Source organism: Schistocerca gregaria, chromosome 2 (genome assembly GCF_023897955.1).
Source record: "Schistocerca gregaria isolate iqSchGreg1 chromosome 2, iqSchGreg1.2, whole genome shotgun sequence".
Classification (NCBI taxonomy): Eukaryota; Metazoa; Arthropoda; class Insecta; order Orthoptera; family Acrididae; genus Schistocerca; species Schistocerca gregaria.
The window spans coordinates 1017039256-1017052712 of record NC_064921.1 but is presented as its reverse complement, the minus strand read 5'-3'; the positions used below and the strand labels follow the sequence as shown (position 1 = coordinate 1017052712).

At 51.5% G+C, this 13457-nt stretch overlaps 35 non-coding genes across 35 annotated transcripts; 29 read left to right on the top strand and 6 right to left on the bottom strand.

The window, feature by feature from the left end:
• Positions 1 to 27: 27 nt before the first annotated feature.
• Trnav-aac (transfer RNA valine (anticodon AAC)) lies at positions 28 to 100 on the top strand. The gene has a single exon. It is a non-coding gene; the product is annotated as a tRNA-Val (tRNA).
• A 677-nt stretch (positions 101 to 777) lies between these two features.
• On the top strand, positions 778 to 850 carry Trnav-cac (transfer RNA valine (anticodon CAC)). Its single transcript has one exon. It is a non-coding gene; the product is annotated as a tRNA-Val (tRNA).
• Positions 851 to 1008: 158 nt separating this feature from the next.
• Trnav-aac (transfer RNA valine (anticodon AAC)) lies at positions 1009 to 1081 on the top strand. Its single transcript has one exon. It is a non-coding gene; the product is annotated as a tRNA-Val (tRNA).
• Positions 1082 to 1755: 674 nt separating this feature from the next.
• Positions 1756 to 1828, top strand: Trnav-aac (transfer RNA valine (anticodon AAC)). The gene has a single exon. It is a non-coding gene; the product is annotated as a tRNA-Val (tRNA).
• A 193-nt stretch (positions 1829 to 2021) lies between these two features.
• On the bottom strand, positions 2022 to 2093 carry Trnap-ugg (transfer RNA proline (anticodon UGG)). The gene has a single exon. It is a non-coding gene; the product is annotated as a tRNA-Pro (tRNA).
• Positions 2094 to 2503: 410 nt separating this feature from the next.
• Positions 2504 to 2576, top strand: Trnav-uac (transfer RNA valine (anticodon UAC)). The gene has a single exon. It is a non-coding gene; the product is annotated as a tRNA-Val (tRNA).
• A 158-nt stretch (positions 2577 to 2734) lies between these two features.
• On the top strand, positions 2735 to 2807 carry Trnav-aac (transfer RNA valine (anticodon AAC)). Its single transcript has one exon. It is a non-coding gene; the product is annotated as a tRNA-Val (tRNA).
• Positions 2808 to 3000: 193 nt separating this feature from the next.
• Positions 3001 to 3072, bottom strand: Trnap-ugg (transfer RNA proline (anticodon UGG)). Its single transcript has one exon. It is a non-coding gene; the product is annotated as a tRNA-Pro (tRNA).
• Positions 3073 to 3482: 410 nt separating this feature from the next.
• Positions 3483 to 3555, top strand: Trnav-aac (transfer RNA valine (anticodon AAC)). The gene has a single exon. It is a non-coding gene; the product is annotated as a tRNA-Val (tRNA).
• A 193-nt stretch (positions 3556 to 3748) lies between these two features.
• Positions 3749 to 3820, bottom strand: Trnap-ugg (transfer RNA proline (anticodon UGG)). The gene has a single exon. It is a non-coding gene; the product is annotated as a tRNA-Pro (tRNA).
• A 410-nt stretch (positions 3821 to 4230) lies between these two features.
• On the top strand, positions 4231 to 4303 carry Trnav-aac (transfer RNA valine (anticodon AAC)). The gene has a single exon. It is a non-coding gene; the product is annotated as a tRNA-Val (tRNA).
• A 193-nt stretch (positions 4304 to 4496) lies between these two features.
• Trnap-ugg (transfer RNA proline (anticodon UGG)) lies at positions 4497 to 4568 on the bottom strand. Its single transcript has one exon. It is a non-coding gene; the product is annotated as a tRNA-Pro (tRNA).
• Positions 4569 to 4980: 412 nt separating this feature from the next.
• Trnav-uac (transfer RNA valine (anticodon UAC)) lies at positions 4981 to 5053 on the top strand. The gene has a single exon. It is a non-coding gene; the product is annotated as a tRNA-Val (tRNA).
• Positions 5054 to 5211: 158 nt separating this feature from the next.
• Trnav-aac (transfer RNA valine (anticodon AAC)) lies at positions 5212 to 5284 on the top strand. The gene has a single exon. It is a non-coding gene; the product is annotated as a tRNA-Val (tRNA).
• Positions 5285 to 5672: 388 nt separating this feature from the next.
• On the top strand, positions 5673 to 5745 carry Trnav-uac (transfer RNA valine (anticodon UAC)). The gene has a single exon. It is a non-coding gene; the product is annotated as a tRNA-Val (tRNA).
• Positions 5746 to 5903: 158 nt separating this feature from the next.
• Positions 5904 to 5976, top strand: Trnav-aac (transfer RNA valine (anticodon AAC)). Its single transcript has one exon. It is a non-coding gene; the product is annotated as a tRNA-Val (tRNA).
• A 679-nt stretch (positions 5977 to 6655) lies between these two features.
• Positions 6656 to 6728, top strand: Trnav-uac (transfer RNA valine (anticodon UAC)). The gene has a single exon. It is a non-coding gene; the product is annotated as a tRNA-Val (tRNA).
• A 158-nt stretch (positions 6729 to 6886) lies between these two features.
• Trnav-aac (transfer RNA valine (anticodon AAC)) lies at positions 6887 to 6959 on the top strand. The gene has a single exon. It is a non-coding gene; the product is annotated as a tRNA-Val (tRNA).
• Positions 6960 to 7349: 390 nt separating this feature from the next.
• Positions 7350 to 7422, top strand: Trnav-uac (transfer RNA valine (anticodon UAC)). Its single transcript has one exon. It is a non-coding gene; the product is annotated as a tRNA-Val (tRNA).
• A 158-nt stretch (positions 7423 to 7580) lies between these two features.
• Positions 7581 to 7653, top strand: Trnav-aac (transfer RNA valine (anticodon AAC)). The gene has a single exon. It is a non-coding gene; the product is annotated as a tRNA-Val (tRNA).
• A 677-nt stretch (positions 7654 to 8330) lies between these two features.
• Positions 8331 to 8403, top strand: Trnav-uac (transfer RNA valine (anticodon UAC)). Its single transcript has one exon. It is a non-coding gene; the product is annotated as a tRNA-Val (tRNA).
• A 158-nt stretch (positions 8404 to 8561) lies between these two features.
• Positions 8562 to 8634, top strand: Trnav-aac (transfer RNA valine (anticodon AAC)). The gene has a single exon. It is a non-coding gene; the product is annotated as a tRNA-Val (tRNA).
• A 195-nt stretch (positions 8635 to 8829) lies between these two features.
• Trnap-cgg (transfer RNA proline (anticodon CGG)) lies at positions 8830 to 8901 on the bottom strand. Its single transcript has one exon. It is a non-coding gene; the product is annotated as a tRNA-Pro (tRNA).
• Positions 8902 to 9313: 412 nt separating this feature from the next.
• Positions 9314 to 9386, top strand: Trnav-uac (transfer RNA valine (anticodon UAC)). The gene has a single exon. It is a non-coding gene; the product is annotated as a tRNA-Val (tRNA).
• A 158-nt stretch (positions 9387 to 9544) lies between these two features.
• Trnav-aac (transfer RNA valine (anticodon AAC)) lies at positions 9545 to 9617 on the top strand. The gene has a single exon. It is a non-coding gene; the product is annotated as a tRNA-Val (tRNA).
• A 390-nt stretch (positions 9618 to 10007) lies between these two features.
• Positions 10008 to 10080, top strand: Trnav-uac (transfer RNA valine (anticodon UAC)). Its single transcript has one exon. It is a non-coding gene; the product is annotated as a tRNA-Val (tRNA).
• Positions 10081 to 10238: 158 nt separating this feature from the next.
• Positions 10239 to 10311, top strand: Trnav-aac (transfer RNA valine (anticodon AAC)). Its single transcript has one exon. It is a non-coding gene; the product is annotated as a tRNA-Val (tRNA).
• Positions 10312 to 10701: 390 nt separating this feature from the next.
• On the top strand, positions 10702 to 10774 carry Trnav-uac (transfer RNA valine (anticodon UAC)). The gene has a single exon. It is a non-coding gene; the product is annotated as a tRNA-Val (tRNA).
• A 158-nt stretch (positions 10775 to 10932) lies between these two features.
• Positions 10933 to 11005, top strand: Trnav-aac (transfer RNA valine (anticodon AAC)). The gene has a single exon. It is a non-coding gene; the product is annotated as a tRNA-Val (tRNA).
• Positions 11006 to 11395: 390 nt separating this feature from the next.
• Positions 11396 to 11468, top strand: Trnav-uac (transfer RNA valine (anticodon UAC)). Its single transcript has one exon. It is a non-coding gene; the product is annotated as a tRNA-Val (tRNA).
• A 158-nt stretch (positions 11469 to 11626) lies between these two features.
• Positions 11627 to 11699, top strand: Trnav-aac (transfer RNA valine (anticodon AAC)). The gene has a single exon. It is a non-coding gene; the product is annotated as a tRNA-Val (tRNA).
• Positions 11700 to 12089: 390 nt separating this feature from the next.
• On the top strand, positions 12090 to 12162 carry Trnav-uac (transfer RNA valine (anticodon UAC)). Its single transcript has one exon. It is a non-coding gene; the product is annotated as a tRNA-Val (tRNA).
• Positions 12163 to 12320: 158 nt separating this feature from the next.
• On the top strand, positions 12321 to 12393 carry Trnav-aac (transfer RNA valine (anticodon AAC)). Its single transcript has one exon. It is a non-coding gene; the product is annotated as a tRNA-Val (tRNA).
• A 389-nt stretch (positions 12394 to 12782) lies between these two features.
• Positions 12783 to 12855, top strand: Trnav-aac (transfer RNA valine (anticodon AAC)). Its single transcript has one exon. It is a non-coding gene; the product is annotated as a tRNA-Val (tRNA).
• A 193-nt stretch (positions 12856 to 13048) lies between these two features.
• On the bottom strand, positions 13049 to 13120 carry Trnap-ugg (transfer RNA proline (anticodon UGG)). Its single transcript has one exon. It is a non-coding gene; the product is annotated as a tRNA-Pro (tRNA).
• Positions 13121 to 13457: the final 337 nt, after the last annotated feature.

Below are 13457 nucleotides of genomic sequence, written 5' to 3'. Positions count from 1 at the left end.
AACGGGGATGGACTTCTCACGTGCGCAGTTACCGTAGTGTAGCGGTTATCACGTCTGCCTAACACGCAGAAGGTCCCCGTTTCGATCCCGGGCGGAAACACTTTTTTATCATTAAAAACAAGACATACTAACATGCATCTGCTACCATCTGTACCCAAAAACCTTCGTAATCGCCTGCACACGTCAGATCAGTGTCAATTCCTCACATCAAATATGAAATTCATTTGATACTGACGCCGAGCATTTTGCGTCGACTTGGCCACTCACGTGCGATCAGTTTGCACAAAACGGTAGGGCTCGTCCGTTATTTGAACCCGGGACCTCCTGCACCCAAAGCAAGAATCATACCCCTAGACCAACGAGCCATCTGACGTGGCAAATGACTATTATTTCAGTGCACTGGGTCCCTCGATGTGGTCCAGGGTGCTCTGGAAAGTGTCGTGTAGGCTGGCGGGATGGGGGCGGCGCGAATTCCCGCGGTCGGAGGCCTTCCTGGGCTATTGGTACCTTCATGTAGAGCTGCCGCTGGGCTCGCACTCCCTGCTGCTAAGAAAGTGATTGCTTTTGCTGCTATGACTTGCAATCACGACTGCAGGAAACGCCGCTATCCCGTTAGGGGTGCTACGGCAGACACCCTCTCGAGCACCCCGAAGACTTCTTGAGCACTCGGCTGTGATGGTTTCCAGGCTGTCAAAAGAACCGTCGCGAGTGAATTCGCGGACGGGAGTGAGGCTGAGGTAATTTCGAGTGAACGGAGATGGACTCCTCATGTCCGCAGTTTCCGTAGTGTAGCGGTTATCACGTCTGCTTCACACGCAGAAGGTCCCCGGTTCGATCCCGAGCGGGAACATCAATTTCCTGCTTATGTCGTATTGTTCTCCAGTGAGCCACGACATGTGAGGATCTTCTGCATGTACCTTTGTTCTGCAAGTAGCGCATTTATTTAATTTTTTTGTTACGATGACAACACCAGCACGAGTTGTCTCTAAAGTAAGGCGCACACAAGTAGTTTCCGTGGTGTAGCGGTTATCACGTCTGCCTAACACGCAGAAGGTCCCCGTTTCGATCCCGGGCGGAAACACATTTTTATCATTAAAAACAAGACATACTAACATGCATCTGCTACCATCTGTACCCAAAAACCTTCGTAATCGCCTTCACACGTCAGATCAGTGTCAATTGGTCGCATCAAATATGAAATTCATTTGATACTGACGCCGAGCATTTTGCGTCGACTCGGCCACTCACGTGCGATCAGTTTGCACAAAACGGTAGGGCTCGTCCGGGATTTGAACCCGAGACCTCCTGCACCCAAAGCAAGAATCACACCCCTAGACCAACGAGCCATCTGACGTGGCGAATGACTATTACTTCAGTGCACTGGGTCCCTCGATGTGGTCCAGGGTGCTCTGGAAATCTCGTGTAGGCTGGCGGGATGGGGGCGGCGCGAATTCCCGCGGTCGGCGGCCTTCCTGGGCTATTGGTACCTTCATGTAGAGCTGCCGCTGGGCTCGCACTCCCTGCTGCTAAGAAAGTGATTGCTTTTGCTGCTATGATTTGCAATCACGACTGCGGGAAACGCCGCTATCTCGTTAGGGGTGCTACGGCAGACACCCTCTCGAGCACCCGAAGACTTCTTGAGCCCTCGGCTGTGATGGTTTCCAGGCTGTCAAAGGAACCGTCGCGTGTGAATTCGCGCACGGAGAGAGGCTGAGGTAATTTCGAGTGAACGGGGATGGACTCCTCACGTGCGCAGTTACCGTAGTGTAGCGGTTATCACGTCTGCCTAACACGCAGAAGGTCCCCGTTTCGATCCCGGGCGGAAACACTTTTTTATCATTAAAAACAAGACATACTAACATGCATCTGCTACCATCTGTACCCAAAAACCTTCGTAATCGCCTGCACACGTCAGATCAGTGTCAATTGCTCACATCAAATATGAAATTCATTTGATACTGACGCCGAGCATTTTGCGTCGACTTGGCCACTCACGTGCGATCAGTTTGCACAAAACGGTAGGGCTCTTCCGGGATTTGAACCCGGGACCTCCTGCACCCAAAGCAAGAATCATACCCCTAGACCAACGAGCCATCTGACGTGGCAAATGACTATTATTTCAGTGCACTGGGTCCCTCGATGTGGTCCAGGGTGCTCTGGAAAGTCTCGTGTAGGCTGGCGGGATGGGGGCGGCGCGAGTTCCCGCGGTCGGCGGCCTTCCTGGGCTATTGGTACCTTCATGTAGAGCTGCCGCTGGGCTCGCACTCCCTGCTGCTAAGAAAGTGATTGCTTTTGCTGCTATGACTTGCAATCACGACTGTGGGAAACGCCGCTATCTCGTTAGGGGTGCTACGGCAGACACCCTCTCGAGGACCCGAAGACTTCTTGAGCCCTCGGCTGTGATGGTTTCCAGGCTGTCAAAGGAACCGTCGCGTGTGAATTCGCGCACGGAGAGAGGCTGAGGTAATTTCGAGTGAACGGGGATGGACTCCTCCCGTCCGCAGTTTCCGTAGTGTAGCGGTTATCACGTCTGCTTTACACGCAGAAGGTCCCCGGTTCGATCCCGGGCGGGAACAGTATTTTCTTGCCTGTGTCGCATTGTACTCCAGTGAGCCACGTCATGTGAGGATCTTCTGCATGTACCTTTGTTATGCAAGAAGCGCATTTATTTAATTTTTTAGTTACGATGTCAACATCAGCACGAGTTGTCTCTAAGGTATGGCGCACACAAGTAGTTTCCGTGGTGTAGCGGTTATCACGTCTGCCTAACACGCAGAAGGTCCCCGGTTCGATCCCGGGCGGAAACACTTTTTTATCATTAAAAACAAGACATACTAACATGCATCTGCTACCATCTGTACCCAAAAACCTTCGTAATCGCCTGCACACGTCAGATCAGTGTCAATTGCTCACATCAAATATGAAATTCATTTGATACTGACGCCGAGCATTTTGCGTCGACTTGGCCACTCACGTGCGATCAGTTTGCACAAAACGGTAGGGCTCGTCCGGGATTTCAACCCGGGACCTCCTGCACCCAAAGCAAGAATCATACCCCTAGACCAACGAGCCATCTGACGTTTCAAATGACTATTATTTCAGTGCACTGGGTCCCTCGATGTGGTCCAGGGTGCTCTGGAAAGTCTCGTGTAGGCTGGCGGGATGGGGGCGGCGCGAATTCCCGCGGTCGGCGGCCTTCCTGGGCTATTGGTACCTTCATGTAGAGCTGCCGCTGGGCTCGCACTCCCTGCTGCTAAGAAAGTGATTGCTTTTGCTGCTATGATTTGCAATCACGACTGCTGGAAACGCCGCTATCTCGTTAGGGGTGCTACGGCAGACACCCTCTCGAGCACCCGAAGACTTCTTGAGCCCTCGGCTGTGATGGTTTCCAGGCTGTCAAAGGAACCGTCGCGTGTGAATTCGCGCACGGAGAGAGGCTGAGGTAATTTCGAGTGAACGGGGATGGACTTCTCACGTGCGCAGTTACCGTAGTGTAGCGGTTATCACGTCTGCCTAACACGCAGAAGGTCCCCGTTTCGATCCCGGGCGGAAACACTTTTTTATCATTAAAAACAAGACATACTAACATGCGTCTGCTACCATCTGTACCCAAAAACCTTCGTAATCGCCTGCACACGTCAGATCAGTGTCAATTGCTCACATCAAATATGAAATTCATTTGATACTGACGCCGAGCATTTTGCGTCGACTTGGCCACTCACGTGCGATCAGTTTGCACAAAACGGTAGGGCTCGTCCGGGATTTGAACCCGGGACCTCCTGCACCCAAAGCAAGAATCATACCCCTAGACCAACGAGCCATCTGACGTGGCAAATGACTATTATTTCAGTGCACTGGGTCCCTCGATGTGGTCCAGGGTGCTCTGGAAAGTCTCGTGTAGGCTGGCGGGATGGGGGCGGCGCGAATTCCCGCGGTCGGCGGCCTTCCTGGGCTATTGGTACCTTCATGTAGAGCTGCCGCTGGGCTCGCACTCCCTGCTGCTAAGAAAGTGATTGCTTTTGCTGCTATGATTTGCAATCACGACTGCGGGAAACGCCGCTATCTCGTTAGGGGTGCTACGGCAGACACCCTCTCGAGCACCCGAAGACTTCTTGAGCCCTCGGCTGTGATGGTTTCCAGGCTGTCAAAGGAACCGTCGCGTGTGAATTCGCGCACGGAGAGAGGCTGAGGTAATTTCGAGTGAACGGGGATGGACTCCTCACGTGCGCAGTTACCGTAGTGTAGCGGTTATCACGTCTGCCTAACACGCAGAAGGTCCCCGTTTCGATCCCGGGCGGAAACACTGTTTTATCATTAAAAACAAGACATACTAACATGCATCTGCTACCATCTGTACCCAAAAACCTTCGTAATCGCCTGCACACGTCAGATCAGTGTCAATTGCTCACATCAAATATGAAATTCATTTGATACTGACGCCGAGCATTTTGCGTCGACTTGGCCACTCACGTGCGATCAGTTTGCACAAAACGGTAGGGCTCGTCCGGGATTTGAAACCGGGACCTCCTGCACCCAAAGCAAGAATCATACCCCTAGACCAACGAGCCATCTGACGTGGCAAATGACTATTATTTCAGTGCACTGGGTCCCTCGATGTGGTCCAGGGTGCTCTGGAAAGTCTCGTGTAGGCTGGCGGGATGGGGGCGGCGCGAATTCCCGCGGTCGGCGGCCTTCCTGGGCTATTGGTACCTTCATGTAGAGCTGCCGCTGGGCTCCCACTCCCTGCTGCTAAGAAAGTGATTGCTTTTGCTGCTATGATTTGCAATCACGACTGCGGGAAACGCCGCTATCTCGTTAGGGGTGCTACGGCAGACACCCTCTCGAGCACCCCGAAGACTTCTTGAGCCCTCGGCTGTAATGGTTTCCAGGCTGTCAAAAGAACCGTCGCGTGTGCATTCGCGGACGGGAGAGAGGCTGAGGTAATTTCGAGTGAACGGGGATGGACTCCTCCCGTCCGCAGTTTCCGTAGTGTAGCGGTTATCACGTCTGCTTTACAAGCAAAAGGTCCCCGGTTCGATCCCGGGCGGGAACAGTATTTTCTTGCCTGTGTCGCATTGTACTCCAGTGAGCCACGTCATGTGAGGATCTTCTGCATGTACCTTTGTTATGCAAGAAGCGCATTTATTTAATTTTTTAGTTACGATGTCAACATCAGCACGAGTTGTCTCTAAGGTATGGCGCACACAAGTAGTTTCCGTGGTGTAGCGGTTATCACGTCTGCCTAACACGCAGAAGGTCCTCTGTTCGATCCCGGGCGGAAACACTTTTTCATCATTAAAAACAAGACATAGTAACATGCATCTGCTACCATCTGTACCCAAAAACCTTCGTAATCGCCTTCACACGTCAGATCAGTGTCAATTGCTCACATCAAATATGAAATTCATTTGATACTGACGCTGGGCTCGCACTCCCTGCTGCTAAGAAAGTGATTGCTTTTGCTGCTATGACTTGCAATCACGACTGCGGGAAACGCCGCTATCTCGTTAGGGGTGCTACGGCAGACACCCTCTCGAGCACCCCGAAGACTTCTTGAGCCCTCGGCTGTAATGGTTTCCAGGCTGTCAAAAGAACCGTCGCGTGTGCATTCGCGGACGGGAGAGAGGCTGAGGTAATTTCGAGTGAACGGGGATGGACTCCTCCCGTCCGCAGTTTCCGTAGTGTAGCGGTTATCACGTCTGCTTTACACGCAGAAGGTCCCCGGTTCGATCCCGGGCGGGAACAGTATTTTCTTGCCTGTGTCGCATTGTACTCCAGTGAGCCACGTCATGTGGGGATCTTCTGCATGTACCTTTGTTCTGCAAGTAGCGCATTTATTTAATTTTTTAGTTACGATGACAACACCAGCACGAGTTGTCTCTAAAGTAAGGCGCACACAAGTAGTTTCCGTGGTGTAGCGGTTATCACGTCTGCCTAACACGCAGAAGGTCCCCGTTTCGATCCCGGGCGGAAACACTTTTTTTTATCATTAAAAACAAGACATACTAACATGCATCTGCTACCATCTGTACCCAAAAACCTTCGTAATCGCCTTCACACGTCAGATCAGTGTCAATTGGTCGCATCAAATATGAAATTCATTTGATACTGACGCCGAGCATTTTGCGTCGACTCGGCCACTCACGTGCGATCAGTTTGCACAAAACGGTAGGGCTCGTCCGGGATTTGAACCCGAGACCTCCTGCACCCAAAGCAAGAATCACACCCCTAGACCAACGAGCCATCTGACGTGGCGAATGACTATTACTTCAGTGCACTGGGTCCCTCGATGTGGTCCAGGGTGCTCTGGAAAGTCTCGTGTAGGCTGGCGGGATGGGGGCGGCGCGAATTCCCGCGGTCGGCGGCCTTCCTGGGCTATTGGTACCTTCATGTAGAGCTGCCGCTGGGCTTGCACTCCCTGCTGCTGAGAAAGTGATTGCTTTTGCTGCTATGATTTGCAATCACGACTGCGGGAAACGCCGCTATCTCGTTAGGGATGCTACGGCAGACATCCTCTCGAGCACCCCGAAGACTTCTTGAGCCCTCGGCTGTAATGGTTCCCAGGCTGTCAAAAGAACCGTCGCGTGTGCATTCGCGGACGGGAGAGAGGCTGAGGTAATTTCGAGTGAACGGGGATGGACTCCTCCCGTCCGCAGTTTCCGTAGTGTAGCGGTTATCACGTCTGCTTTACACGCAAAAGGTCCCCGGTTCGATCCCGGGCGGGAACAGTATTTTCTTGCCTGTGTCGCATTGTACTCCAGTGAGCCACGTCATGTGAGGATCTTCTGCATGTACCTTTGTTATGCAAGAAGCGCATTTATTTAATTTTTTAGTTACGATGTCAACATCAGCACGAGTTGTCTCTAAGGTATGGCGCACACAAGTAGTTTCCGTGGTGTAGCGGTTATCACGTCTGCCTAACACGCAGAAGGTCCCCGTTTCGATCCCGGGCGGAAACACTTTTTTTTATCATTAAAAACAAGACATACTAACATGCATCTGCTACCATCTGTACCCAAAAACCTTCGTAATCGCCTTCACACGTCAGATCAGTGTCAATTGCTCACATCAAATATGAAATTCATTTGATACTGACGCTGGGCTCGCACTCCCTGCTGCTAAGAAAGTGATTGCTTTTGCTGCTATGACTTGCAATCACGACTGCGGGAAACGCCGCTATCTCGTTAGGGGTGCTACGGCAGACACCCTCTCGAGCACCCCGAAGACTTCTTGAGCCCTCGGCTGTAATGGTTTCCAGGCTGTCAAAAGAACCGTCGCGTGTGCATTCGCGGACGGGAGAGAGGCTGAGGTAATTTCGAGTGAACGGGGATGGACTCCTCCCGTCCGCAGTTTCCGTAGTGTAGCGGTTATCACGTCTGCTTTACACGCAGAAGGTCCCCGGTTCGATCCCGGGCGGGAACAGTATTTTCTTGCCTGTGTCGCATTGTACTCCAGTGAGCCACGTCATGTGGGGATCTTCTGCATGTACCTTTGTTCTGCAAGTAGCGCATTTATTTAATTTTTTAGTTACGATGACAACACCAGCACGAGTTGTCTCTAAAGTAAGGCGCACACAAGTAGTTTCCGTGGTGTAGCGGTTATCACGTCTGCCTAACACGCAGAAGGTCCCCGTTTCGATCCCGGGCGGAAACACTTTTTTTTATCATTAAAAACAAGACATACTAACATGCATCTGCTACCATCTGTACCCAAAAACCTTCGTAATCGCCTTCACACGTCAGATCAGTGTCAATTGGTCGCATCAAATATGAAATTCATTTGATACTGACGCCGAGCATTTTGCGTCGACTCGGCCACTCACGTGCGATCAGTTTGCACAAAACGGTAGGGCTCGTCCGGGATTTGAACCCGAGACCTCCTGCACCCAAAGCAAGAATCACACCCCTAGACCAACGAGCCATCTGACGTGGCGAATGACTGTTACTTCAGTGCACTGGGTCCCTCGATGTGGTCCAGGGTGCTCTGGAAAGTCTCGTGTAGGCTGGCGGGATGGGGGCGGCGCGAATTCCCGCGGTCGGCGGCCTTCCTGGGCTATTGGTACCTTCATGTAGAGCTGCCGCTGGGCTTGCACTCCCTGCTGCTGAGAAAGTGATTGCTTTTGCTGCTATGATTTGCAATCACGACTGCGGGAAACGCCGCTATCTCGTTAGGGATGCTACGGCAGACATCCTCTCGAGCACCCGAAGACTTCTTGAGCCCTCGGCTGTGATGGTTTCCAGGCTGTCAAAGGAACCGTCGCGTGTGAATTCGCGCACGGAGAGAGGCTGAGGTAATTTCGAGTGAACGGGGATGGACTCCTCCCGTCCGCAGTTTCCGTAGTGTAGCGGTTATCACGTCTGCTTTACACGCAGAAGGTCCCCGGTTCGATCCCGGGCGGGAGCAGTATTTTCTTGCCTGTGTCGCATTGTACTCCAGTGAGCCACGTCATGTGAGGATCTTCTGCATGTACCTTTGTTATGCAAGAAGCGCATTTATTTAATTTTTTAGTTACGATGTCAACATCAGCACGAGTTGTCTCTAAGGTATGGCGCACACAAGTAGTTTCCGTGGTGTAGCTGTTATCACGTCTGCCTAACACGCAGAAGGTCCCCGGTTCGATCCCGGGCGGAAACACTTTTTCATCATTAAAAACAAGACATAGTAACATGCATCTGCTTCCATCTGTACCCAAAAACCTTCGTAATCGCCTTCACACGTCGGATCAGAGTGTCAATTGCTCACATCAAATATGAAATTCATTTGATACTGCCGCCGAGCATTTTGCATCGACTCAGCCACTCATGTGCGATCAGTTTGCACAAAACGCTAGGGCTCGTCCGGGATTTGAACCCGGGACCTCCTGCACCCGAAGCAGGAATCATACCCCTAGACCAACGAGCCATCTGACATGGCGAATGACTATTATTTCAGTGCACTGGGTGCCTCGATGTGGTCCAGGGTGCTCTGGAAAGTCTCGTGTAGGCTGGCGGGATGGGGGCGGCGCGAATTCCCGCGGTCGGCGGCCTTCCTGGGCTATTGGTACCTTCATGTAGAGCTGCCGCTGGGCTCGCACTCCCTGCTGCTAAGAAAGTGATTGCTTTTGCTGCTATGACTTGCAATCACGACTGCGGGAAACGCCGCTATCTCGTTAGGGGTGCTACGGCAGACACCCTCTCGAGCACCCCGAAGACTTCTTGAGCCCTCGGCTGTAATGGTTTCCAGGCTGTCAAAAGAACCGTCGCGTGTGCATTCGCGGACGGGAGAGAGGCTGAGATAATTTCGAGTGAACGGGGATGGACTCCTCCCGTCTGCAGTTTCCGTAGTGTAGCGGTTATCACGTCTGCTTTACACGCAGAAGGTCCCCGGTTCGATCCCGGGCGGGAACAGTATTTTCTTGCCTGTGTCGCATTGTACTCCAGTGAGCCACGTCATGTGAGGATCTTCTGCATGTACCTTTGTTCTGCAAGTAGCGCATTTATTTAATTTTTTAGTTACGATGACAACACCAGCACGAGTTGTCTCTAAAGTAAGGCGCACACAAGTAGTTTCCGTGGTGTAGCGGTTATCACGTCTGCCTAACACGCAGAAGGTCCTCGTTTCGATCCCGGGCGGAAACACTTTTTTTTATCATTAAAAACAAGACATACTAACATGCATCTGCTACCATCTGTACCCAAAAACCTTCGTAATCGCCTTCACACGTCAGATCAGTGTCAATTGCTCACATCAAATATGAAATTCATTTGATACTGACGCTGGGCTCGCACTCCCTGCTGCTAAGAAAGTGATTGCTTTTGCTGCTATGACTTGCAATCACGACTGCGGGAAACGCCGCTATCTCGTTAGGGGTGCTACGGCAGACACCCTCTCGAGCACCCCGAAGACTTCTTGAGCCCTCGGCTGTAATGGTTTCCAGGCTGTCAAAAGAACCGTCGCGTGTGCATTCGCGGACGGGAGAGAGGCTGAGATAATTTCGAGTGAACGGGGATGGACTCCTCCCGTCCGCAGTTTCCGTAGTGTAGCGGTTATCACGTCTGCTTTACACGCAGAAGGTCCCCGGTTCGATCCCGGGCGGGAACGGTATTTTCTTGCCTGTGTCGCATTGTACTCCAGTGAGCCACGTCATGTGAGGATCTTCTGCATGTACCTTTGTTCTGCAAGTAGCGCATTTATTTAATTTTTTAGTTACGATGACAACACCAGCACGAGTTGTCTCTAAAGTAAGGCGCACACAAGTAGTTTCCGTGGTGTAGCGGTTATCTCGTCTGCCTAACACGCAGAAGGTCCCCGTTTCGATCCCAGGCGGAAACACTTTTTTTTATCATTAAAAACAAGACATACTAACATGCATCTGCTACCATCTGTACCCAAAAACCTTCGTAATCGCCTTCACACGTCAGATCAGTGTCAATTGCTCACATCAAATATGAAATTCATTTGATACTGACGCTGGGCTCGCACTCCCTGCTGCTAAGAAAGTGATTGCTTTTGCTGCTATGACTTGCAATCACGACTGCGGGAAACGCCGCTATCTCGTTAGGGGTGCTACGGCAGACACCCTCTCGAGCACCCCGAAGACTTCTTGAGCCCTCGGCTGTAATGGTCTCCAGGCTGTCAAAAGAACCGTCGCGTGTGCATTCGCGGACGGGAGAGAGGCTGAGGTAATTTCGAGTGAACGGGGATGGACTCCTCCCGTCCGCAGTTTCCGTAGTGTAGCGGTTATCACGTCTGCTTTACACGCAGAAGGTCCCCGGTTCGATCCCGGGCGGGAACAGTATTTTCTTGCCTGTGTCGCATTGTACTCCAGTGAGCCACGTCATGTGAGGATCTTCTGCATGTACCTTTGTTCTGCAAGTAGCGCATTTATTTAATTTTTTAGTTACGATGACAACACCAGCATGAGTTGTCTCTAAAGTAAGGCGCACACAAGTAGTTTCCGTGGTGTAGCGGTTATCACGTCTGCCTAACACGCAGAAGGTCCCCGTTTCGATCCCGGGCGGAAACACTTTTTTTTATCATTAAAAACAAGACATACTAACATGCATCTGCTACCATCTGTACCCAAAAACCTTCGTAATCGCCTTCACACGTCAGATCAGTGTCAATTGCTCACATCAAATATGAAATTCATTTGATACTGACGCTGGGCTCGCACTCCCTGCTGCTAAGAAAGTGATTGCTTTTGCTGCTATGACTTGCAATCACGACTGCGGGAAACGCCGCTATCTCGTTAGGGGTGCTACGGCAGACACCCTCTCGAGCACCCCGAAGACTTCTTGAGCCCTCGGCTGTAATGGTTTCCAGGCTGTCAAAAGAACCGTCGCGTGTGCATTCGCGGACGGGAGAGAGGCTGAGATAATTTCGAGTGAACGGGGATGGACTCCTCCCGTCCGCAGTTTCCGTAGTGTAGCGGTTATCACGTCTACTTTACACGCAGAAGGTCCCCGGTTCGATCCCGGGGGGGAACAGTATTTTCTTGCCTGTGTCGCATTGTACTCCAGTGAGCCACGTCATGTGAGGATTTTCTGCATGTACCTTTGTTCTGCAAGTAGCGCATTTATTTAATTTTTTAGTTACGATGACAACACCAGCACGAGTTGTCTCTAAAGTAAGGCGCACACAAGTAGTTTCCGTGGTGTAGCGGTTATCACGTCTGCCTAACACGCAGAAGGTCCCCGTTTCGATCCCGGGCGGAAACACTTTTTTTTATCATTAAAAACAAGACATACTAACATGCATCTGCTACCATCTGTACCCAAAAACCTTCGTAATCGCCTTCACACGTCAGATCAGTGTCAATTGCTCACATCAAATATGAAATTCATTTGATACTGACGCTGGGCTCGCACTCCCTGCTGCTAAGAAAGTGATTGCTTTTGCTGCTATGACTTGCAATCACGACTGCGGGAAACGCCGCTATCTCGTTAGGGGTGCTACGGCAGACACCCTCTCGAGCACCCCGAAGACTTCTTGAGCCCTCGGCTGTAATGGTTTCCAGGCTGTCAAAAGAACCGTCGCGTGTGCATTCGCGGACGGGAGAGAGGCTGAGGTAATTTCGAGTGAACGGGGATGGACTCCTCCCGTCCGCAGTTTCCGTAGTGTAGCGGTTATCACGTCTGCTTTACACGCAGAAGGTCCCCGGTTCGATCCCGGGCGGGAACAGTATTTTCTTGCCTGTGTCGCATTGTACTCCAGTGAGCCACGTCATGTGAGGATCTTCTGCATGTACCTTTGTTCTGCAAGTAGCGCATTTATTTAATTTTTTAGTTACGATGACAACACCAGCACGAGTTGTCTCTAAAGTAAGGCGCACACAAGTAGTTTCCGTGGTGTAGCGGTTATCACGTCTGCCTAACACGCAGAAGGTCCCCGTTTCGATCCCGGGCGGAAACACTTTTTTTTATCATTAAAAACAAGACATATTAACATGCATCTGCTACCATCTGTACCCAAAAACCTTCGTAATCGCCTTCACACGTCAGATCAGTGTCAATTGCTCACATCAAATATGAAATTCATTTGATACTGACGCTGGGCTCGCACTCCCTGCTGCTAAGAGAGTGATTGCTTTTGCTGCTATGACTTGCAATCACGACTGCGGGAAACGCCGCTATCTCGTTAGGGGTGCTACGGCAGACACCCTCTCAAGCACCCCGAAGACTTCTTGAGCCCTCGGCTGTGATGGTTTCCAGGCTGTCAAAGGAACCGTCGCGTGTGAATTCGCGCACGGAGAGAGGCTGAGGTAATTTCGAGTGAACGGGGATGGACTTCTCACGTGCGCAGTTACCGTAGTGTAGCGGTTATCACGTCTGCCTAACACGCAGAAGGTCCCCGTTTCGATCCCGGGCGGAAACACTTTTTTATCATTAAAAACAAGACATACTAACATGCATCTGGTACCATCTGTACCCAAAAACCTTCGTAATCGCCTGCACACGTCAGATCAGTGTCAATTGCTCACATCAAATATGAAATTCATTTGATACTGACGCCGAGCATTTTGCGTCGACTTGGCCACTCACGTGCGATCAGTTTGCACAAAACGGTAGGGCTCGTCCGGGATTTGAACCCGGGACCTCCTGCACCCAAAGCAAGAATCATACCCCTAGACCAACGAGCCATCTGACGTGGCAAATGACTATTATTTCAGTGCACTGGGTGCCTCGATGTGGTCCAGGGTGCTCTGGAAAGTCTCGTGTAGGCTGGCGGGATGGGGGCGGCGCGAATTCCCGCGGTCGGCGGCCTTCCTGGGCTATTGGTACCTTCATGTAGAGCTGCCGCTGGGCTCGCACTCCCTGCTGCTAAGAAAGTGATTGCTTTTGCTGCTATGACTTGCAATCACGACTGCGGGAAACGCCGCTATCTCGTTAGGGGTGCTACGGCAGACACCCTCTCGAGCACCCCGAAGACTTCTTGAGCCCTCGGCTGTAATGGTTTCCAGGCTGTCAAAAGAACCG